We start from the raw sequence: 9,626 nt of genomic DNA, 5'->3' as shown, positions 1-9,626 counted from the left end.
CTCCGAACTCCTGTGCAGGCTGGTTTGGTGTGTATCCTGAACCCTGTCTAGCTGGCACCCTCCCTAATTACCAGGTCAATCCCTAGTCACACAAACTATGAACCAACCTAGTCTGCTGACTACCCTGAAACCTATCTAGTTGTCATTCCCCCTTGCAGTCCCCAGATCTATCCATGGCATAAAATTCTGCCCACCAGGAAAGTCTTGTGAATACCACCTGAGCAAGCACCAGTTGGCAGGCCAAGATGGACAGAGAAAGTCTCATGAGATTCTGTCTATGGGCCCTTAATGGCTGATAGGAGAAGAATCTTCACCAGGAATGGGGCCTTGGAAAGCTATTTAGTCTCCAGTGCTCAGTCCTACACAAATATGCATATGACAAGCAGTAAAAGGCTCAGCAGTAGATGATAGATAGATAGATAGATAGATAGATAGATAGATAGATAGATAGGCAGATAGACAGACAGACATGAATTTGAGGGGTGTTGGGAAGACATAGGAAGAACGAGATGAGAGAAATAATGGGGTTGGAATGATGTAAATAGACTATTCTTGTATGGAAATATAAAGAAATAATAAAATAAGTATTTAAAAGAAAAACATTTAATTCTGGTTTTGAATAACGTTGAAAATGGTATCTGGGTACCCAAATTCTGCCTGGAGAGAGGAATTCTCCCTGGAATACTCTCACTCCTAAACCCACATATGAGACCCCACTTTCTCTCCAATAACTGTCCAAAGAGGGACCTGCCAGGAGCACACTGTGCACAGGTACCACCACAAAGAAGCCTGGGAAAGGATCCTTCTGGTCTCCATCTGTGCCCAGACCTATGACTGTTCCACAGCCATCCAAACCCAAATCCGAACCCCCCATCCCAGAGAGTTCTGACCATCCAGCAGTGCTCTAACTCCTAAGATCCCAGGTTCACAAACCAACATGAGGAAAAAGATCCAATCAGAGACAACAAGACCAACTAACACCAGAGATAATCAGATGGGAAGAGGCAAGCACAAGAACCTAAGCAACAGACACCAAGGCTATTTTGTATCATCAGGACTCAGTTCTATCACCACAGCAAGTTCTGGCTACCCCATCACACACGAAAATCAAGATTTAGATTTAAAATCACATTTTATGATAATGATGGAGGACTTTAAGAAGGACACAAATAACTCCCTTAAAGAAATACCGGACAACACAAGTAAGCAAGGAAAAGCTCTTAAAGAGGAAGCACAAAAATCCATGAAAGAATTAAAGGAAAACAAAAACAATCAGGTGAAGGAGTTGAACAAAATCATCAAAGATCTAAAAATGGAAAGAGAAACAATAAAGAAAGCACAAAGGGAGACAACTCTGGAGACAGAAAACCTAGGGAAGCTATCAGGAGTTATAGATGCAAGCATCACCAACGGAATACAAGACATAGAAGAGAGAATCTCAGGGTCAGAAGATACCATAGAAAACATCAACACAACCATTGAAGATAGTGTAAAATGCAAAAAGCTCCTAGTCCAAAATATCCAGGAAATCCAGGACACAATGAGAAGATCAAACCTAAGAATAGTAGGTATAGAAGAGAGTAAAGATTCCCAAATTAAAGGGCCAGTAAATATCTTCAACAAAATTATAGAAAAAAGCATCCCTAACCTGAAGAAAGAGATGCCCATAAACATACAAGAAGCCTACAGAACTCCAAATAGATTGGACTAGAAGAAAAATTCCTCCCATCACATAATAGTCTAAATACCAAATGCTCAAAACAAAGAAAGAATATTAAAAGCAGTAAGGGGGATAATCCTCTGTCCACCTAGAAGAACTTTGCATTGTGGGAGCTCCTTCCTTTTTCACTCCCTGGCCATCTTGTACCTGATCTTGGTTGGGAGTTGTCCCACACCTAAGGCAAGAAGATGGTGGCTGCAAAGAAGATGAAAAAGTCTCTGGAGTTGATCAACTTTAGGCTCCAACTTGTTATGAAAACTGGAAAGTACATGAAGGGGAACAAACAGACTCTGAAGATGATTAGACAAGGCAAAGCAAAGTTGGTTATCCTCGACAACTGCCCAGCTTTGAGGAAATCTGAAATAGAATATTATTCCATGTTGGCTAAAACTAGTGACCATCACTACAGTGGCAATAATATTGCATTGGGCACAGCATGTGGAAAATACTGCAAAGTATGCACACTTGTTATCATTGACCCAGGTGATTCTGATATTAGAAGCATGCCAGAACAGACTGGTGAGAAGTAAACAAGAAAGGTTTCCTTTAATAAAACTTTGCCAGAGCTCCTTTTAAAAAAGGCAGTAAGGGAAAAAGCTCAGGTAACATATAAAGGCAGGCCTATCAGAATTACACCAGACTTCTCACCAGAGACTGTGAAAGCTAGAAGATCCTGGGCATATGTCATTCAGGCACAAAGAGAACACAAATGCCAGCTCCAGCAAAACTCTCAATTACCATAAATAGAGAAGCAAAGATATTCCATGATAAAACCAAATTTACACAATATCTTTCCACAAATCCAGCCCCGCAAAGGATAATAGATAGAAAACTCCAACATGAGTAGGGAAACTAGAAAAAGGAAGAAGGTAATCTTCTAGCAACAAACCCAAATGAAGATAGTCACACAAAATTTCACCTTTAACACCTCTAACAACAAAATAACAGGAAACAACAGTCACTATTCCTTAAAATTTCTTGATATCAATGGACTCAGTTCCCCAATAAAAAGACATAAACTGACAGACTGGATATGTAAACAGGACACAGCATTTTGCTGCATACATGAAATGCACTTCAGTGACAAATCCAGACACTATCTCAGAGAAGAAGGCTGAGAAATTTATGCCAGCAAATAGTCACAAGTAAAAAGTTGGAGTAGCGATTCTAATATTGAATAAAATCAACTTCAACCAAAAGTTATGAAAAAAGATTAAGGAAGGATACTTTACATTCATCAAAGGAAAAATCCACCAGGATGAACTCTCAATTCTGTCTGAACATCAATGCTCCCACATTCATAAAAGAAACTTTACTAAAACTCAAAGCACACATTGCAACTCATGCAATAATAGTGGGAGACATCACCTCCTCACTCTTGTCAATGGACAGATCATGGAAACAGAAACTAAACAGAGATACACTGAAATTAACAGGAGTTATGAACCAAATGGATTTAACAGATTTCTATAGAACATTTCAACCTAAAACAAAAGAATATAACTTCTTCTTGGCACCTCATACTACCTTCTCCAAAACTGACCATATATAATCAGTCACAAAACAGGCCCCACCCAACAGATACAAGAAGATTGAAATAATCCCATGCATCCTATCATATCACCAAGGAAAAAGGCTGGTCTTCAATAACAACAAAAACAAAAGAAAGCTCACATACACAAGGAAGTAGAACAATGCTCTACTCAATGATAACTTGGTCAAGAAAGAAATTAAAGACATTTTAGAATTTAACGAAAATGAAGGCACAACACACCCAAACCCATGGGACACAATGAAAGCAGTGCTAAGAGGAAAACTCATAGCTCTAAGTGTGTTTAAGAAGAAACTGAAGAGAGCATACACTAACAGCTTGACAGCACACCAGAAGGCTCTAGAACGAAAAGAAGCAAATACACCTAAGAAGAATAGACAGCAGGAAATAAATCAAACTCAGAGCCGAAATTAACCAAGTACAAACAAAAAGAAGTATATAAAGAATCAAGAAAAGCAGAACCTGGTTCTTGGAGAAAATCAACAAGACAGATAAACCTTTAGCCAGACTAACCAGAGGGCACAGAGACAGTATCCAAATTAACAAAATCAAAAAAAAAAGTGGGACATTACAACAGGAAATGAGAAAATTCAAAAAAATCATCAGATCCCACTACAAAAGCATATACTCAACAAAACTGGAAAATCTGGAGGAAATATACAATTTTCTAGAAATACCTCACACCATAGTTAAATAAGGATCAGATAAATCATTTAAACAGTCCCATAACTCTTAAAGAAATAGAAGCAGTCATTAAAAGTCTCGCAACCAAAAAAGCCCAGGACCAGATGGCTTTAGTACAGAATTCTATCAGACTTTGAAAGAAGACCTAACATTAATACTCTTCAAACTGTTCCACAAAGCAGAAACAGGAATAACAGTACCCAATTCATTCTTTGTAGTCATAGTTATGATGATACCAAAACCAAACAAAGACACAACAAAGAAAGAGATCTTCAGACCAATTTCACTTATGAATGTTGATGCGAAAATACTTAATAAAATTCTCACAAACCTAATCTAAGAATACATTACAATGATTATTCAACTTAATCAAGTAGGTATTATCCCAGACATGCAGGGATGGTTCAATATAATCCACTATATAAACATACTCATAAAAAAACACATAATCATCTCATCAGATGCTGAGAAATCACTTGACAAAATACAATACCCATTCATGATAAAAGCCTTAGAAAGATCAAAATTCAAAGGCCATGCCTAAACATTTTAAAAGCAATGTACAGCAAACCAGTAGCCAACATCAAACTAAATGGAGAGAAACTTGAAGCAATTCCACTAAAATCAGAGACTAGACAAGACTGACTCCTCTCTCCCCACTTATTCAATATATTACTTGAAATCTTAGCCAGAGCAATTAGACAACAAGAGGAAGTCAATGCAATACAAATTGGAAAGGAAGAAATCAAAATATCACTATTTGAAGATGATATGAAAGTATACTTGAATGATGCCAAAATTCCACCAGAGAACTCCTAAGCCTTATAAACAACTTCAGTATAGTGACTGGATATAAAACTAACTCAAACAAATCAGTAGCCTTTCTCTACTAAAAAGATAAATAGGCTGAGAAAGAAATTAGGGAAATGACACCCTCCACAATAGTCCCAGATAAACATAAAATACCCCAGTGTGACTCTAACCAACCAAGCAAAAGATCTGTATAACAAGAAGGTTAAGTCTCTGAAGAAAAAAATTGAAGAAGACCTCAGAAGATGGAGTGATCTTCCATGCTCATGGATTGGAAAGTTTAATATGTAAAATTGGCCATCTTACCAAAAGCAATCCATGGATTCAATGCAATTCCCATCAAAATTCCAACTCAATTCTTCATAGAGTTAGACAGAGCAATTTGCAAATTCATTTAGAATATCAAAAAACCCAGGTTAGCCATAACTATCCTCAACTATAAAAGAACTTCTTGGGGAATTGCCATCCCTGACATCAAGCTGTATTACAAAGCAATAGTGATAAAAACTATATGGTATTGGTACAGAGACAGGCAGGTAGATCAGGGGAATAGAATTGAAGACCCAGAAATAAACCCACACTCCTATAATCACTTGTTCATTGACAAAGGTGCTAAAGACATCCAGTGGAAAAAAAAAGATAGCATTTTCAAAAAATGGTGCTGGTTCAACTGGAAGTCAGCATGTAGAAGAATTCAAATTGAACCATTCTTATCTCCTTGTTCGAAGCTCAGGTCCAAGTGGATCAATGATCTCCACATAAAACCAGATACACAGAAACTAATAAAAGAGAAAGTAGGGAAGAGCCTCAAACATGTGGGCACTGGGCTCTAACATCAACAATTGAGAAATGGGACCTCATAAAATTGCATAGCTTCTGTAAGTCAAAGGACACTGTCAGTAGCGGGAACCAACAGACTGGGTAAAGATCTTTACCAATTTATATCCAATAAATGGCTAATATCCAATATATATAAAGAACTCAAGAATTTAACCTCCAGAGAACCAAATAACCCTATTAAAAATGGGATACAATGCTAAACAGAATTCTCGACTGAGGAATAAGGAATGGCTGAAACCTAAAGGATTAGTCATCAGGGAAATGCAAATCAGAACCATCTGAGATTACCGCACACCAGTTAGAATGGCTAAGATCAAGAACTCAGGTGACAGCAGATGCTGGCAAGGATGTGAAGAAACAGGAACACTCCTCCATTGTTGGTGGAACTATAAGCTGGGACAACCACTCTGAAAACCAGTCTCGTGGTTCCTAGAAAAGTGGAAATAGTGCTACCAAGGACTCAGCAATACCACTTCTGGGAGTATATCCAAAAATGTTCCAACATATAACAAGGACACATGCTTCAGTATGTTCATGGCAGCCTCATATAGTATAAGCAGAAGCTGGAAAGAACCCAGATGTCCTTCAAGAGAGAAAGTGTGGTACATCTACACAACGGAGTACTTACTTCTTAGCAATTAAAAACAATGATTTCATAGAATTCTTAGGCAAATACATGGAACTAGAAAATATCATCCTGAGTGAGGTAACCCAGTCACAAAAGAAGACATACGATATGCACTCACTGATAAATGGATATTAGCCCAAAAGTTTGGAATACCCAAGATACAATTCACAGACATATGAATCTCAAGAAGAGCCAAGACTAAAATAGGGATGCTTCAGTCCTTCTTAGAAGGGGTAGCAAAATACTCACAGGAAGAAATACAAGGAGAAAGAATGGAGCAGAGACCGAAGGAAAGGTCATCCAGAGACTGCTCCACCTGGGGATTTATCCCATATGCAGCCATCAAATCCAGTCACTATTGCTGATGCCTAGAAGTACTTGTTGATAGGAGCCTGATATGGATGTCTCCTGAGAGGCTCTGCCAAGGCCTGAGAAATACAGATGAGGATGCTGAAGCAAACCATTGGACTGAGCATGGGGACCGCAATGGAGGAGTTAGAGAAAGGACTAAAGGAGCTGTAGGGGTTCCCCTTGGAAAGAACAACAATATTAACCAACCAGACTCCCCAGAGTTCCCAGGGACTAAATCACCAACCAAAGAGTAGACATGGAGGGACCCATGCTTCCAGCCGCGTATATAGCAGAGGATGGCATTGAAGGGCATCAATAGAAGCCCTTGGTCCTGAGAAGGCGTCCTTCCCCAGTGAAGGGGAATGCCAAGGTGCTGAGGTGGGAGTGAGTGGTGGGAGTGGTAGCATCCTCACAGAATCAAGTGGAGGGAGCAGGGGAGGGAGGGAACTGGGATAGGGGGTAACAATTTAAATGTAAATACTGAAAATAGCCAATAAAATGTGTTATCTGTTTTCGTCCACTAGGCGGCGCAAAATTCAAACAATATAAAATAATATAGTTCCCCCCTATACCCCAAAACATTTAAACTAAACTTACAGAATTTACTTCCAAATTCATAACCTCATTTGCAGGAACTTAACTCAAATTATTTTTTTAATTATAGCATATCAATTTGGATAACAATTATTTTCTGATTCTTCTGAACAGAGAAAGTTGTATTTTGCACATGAAAAAAAAAGCACTGAATTTTGATGTCAATACATCACTTTCTATTTTACTATTTTATTTATTTTATTTTTACTGTGTCCTCCTTTATTTCTCTTGGCAATTTATCACAATTTAGAGTCATCTGAGAAGAAGGATTCTCAACTGAAGAAATTGCCTAGATCAGACTGGCCTGTGTTCATGTCAGGGAGCCCATTGTAAACAGCTCCCTCCCTAGACAAGTGATTGTTACTTGCCAGTGGCATAATCTTTCATCAATAGGTGGCTCCAAATATCAACCTTATATTCTCAGGTGACTAAGTGCAAAGCAACAATGTACTAGTCAGTGTTTAAATAAATCATCTTATTAAATTATAAATATATGAATTTAATCATCTTATTAAATTATGAATATATGGATTCTTAGTAGCAGAAACGTTAAACATTTTTCAGAAATTTCCCAATTAATAAACTGTCAACCGTATAGGAGCTATTTTCATTTGAAACTTATATACTTAAATAATGGCTTTTGAATATTAATAATTCATCTTATCTTATGAAAATAAAAACTGCTAATTTTGCTCTCAAGATATTTTATAAGGAATGTGGCACAACATTGACATTTAAATTCCTCATGCATTAGTCGCTAAAAAGCAAAAAACAAAAATACAAAAAAACAAAATACGAAGCCACACAGAAACAGTAACAACAAAAACCCATTATTAAGTCCATGTTCTTTAGTCTTTGAGTTTGTACCAAGCCTGTATAGTGCATATTTAGCTTAGGAGTGACTGACTAGCAAATTTAGTTTCAACCAAATTAAAAGCTATTCATGCATTTCTAGGTAAATTTCAAATGCTACAAGCTGGGAAAGATAGAAATACAATGATGCATCTCCTTGCCTTCCAAGAATTCTCATACTGAAAAATAGAATAAGATCAATAAAGAGAGAAAGTCTAACCCAATGGTCATAGAAACCAAGCACTGTGGGAACAGTTCCAAGAAAATCATTGTTTTGAAAACACTGATGGGGAAAGAGAGATAGAGTAGGTGAATGTCAGACAGGAGAGAGGTCAGAGTGTAAAAAAGTGTCTCTAGGAGGAGGGAACACCATGGGACAAAAGCTGAAGAAGTAAGAGCTTTCTGCATTATTGAAACTTAAAGATGATGAACGCAAGGGGAAGGACAGAGTGAGACTTAAACAGTGGGCATTTCTTATACAGGGTTACAAACTAAGTTAGATGTTGAATCTCATCCTATAAGCAATGAGGAGTGATGGGGAAAAATTGTAAGACAGGAAACACAGTCAGTTCCACATGTCTGTAAAATTGGCTTGAAATATATGGTTCACATGTTCAGAACCATTTCAAAAGCAATGAAGAGATAGGAACCAGATGGTTACAGGAAGATTGTTGATTTAAATGAAAATGAGACATTTTTAGGCAGACTTAAAAGTACCAACATAGATGGCTAACTTAAAAAGACAACTGGTCTACCACCTTTACATTTCCTCTACAGCCAACTATACACACAGAAGCAAACATGCTATTTTCCTAAGCATCTTACTCCTGAGGCAAAAGCCACAAACCATATTATCAATCCTGAGTAGTCCTCTCACCTACCTATATAGTATCATATGCCACCTTTTGTTTCCCACTCCACATTCCTCTACTCTGATATCACAAAGTTCTGTTTCTTCATTGCACCTCGATCCACCTTCAATGAGATTCTGAATGTGGCATGCTTCTTATATGCTCCATAAGGTTCAGATTGCTTCATTCTGAAATCCTCAACTACAGTGTCCCTTATATAAGGAAGAGGACTTTACTGGGGGATCAGATATTTCCTTCAAAGGTGTATAGTATCTGTACTTTCCTATAATTATTAAAGTTTCAGGTTTGTGTGTATATTTGATTTTGAGAGTATATATATACACTCAAATCACTTTTCGTACCCTGTATCATGATCTTTCACTTCTCCCAAGTGCTCTTCGATCCCCACCTTTTCACTCACCATTTCACAATGCCATTTCTCTCTCTTTAGGAAGCAAAGCAGGAAAACAAAATCACAAAAAAAAGTGAGAATTCAAAAATGAAAGACTAAAGAAAAAAAGAAAAGGATGAAACACAAGAGAAATAGGCTCACATAGCAATACACATAAACCCCCAAAATAGAAAATCAAAAACCATAACAAACAAGCAAAAGACCAATAAGACAAAAACAAACAAACAAACAACAATAAAAAAACTTCAAGCAATGCCAGAGTGAAAGAAAATCTACAAAAGTACCACTGAGCTTTTTTTTCGTTGGCATCCACTGCTGGGCATGGGACTCCT

General features: G+C 37.6%; 1 pseudogene; it reads left to right on the top strand.

The window, feature by feature from the left end:
• Positions 1-1,908: 1,908 nt before the first annotated feature.
• Positions 1,909-2,284, top strand: LOC148001270 (large ribosomal subunit protein eL30 pseudogene; annotated as a pseudogene).
• Positions 2,285-9,626: the final 7,342 nt, after the last annotated feature.

This window comes from Rattus norvegicus, chromosome 14 (genome assembly GCF_021556685.1).
Source record: "Rattus norvegicus strain SHRSP/BbbUtx chromosome 14, alternate assembly SHRSP_T2T, whole genome shotgun sequence".
NCBI lineage: Eukaryota > Metazoa > Chordata > Mammalia > Rodentia > Muridae > Rattus > Rattus norvegicus.
The sequence above is the reverse complement of the archived record's forward strand: the minus strand, read 5'-3'. Positions and strand labels throughout refer to the sequence as shown.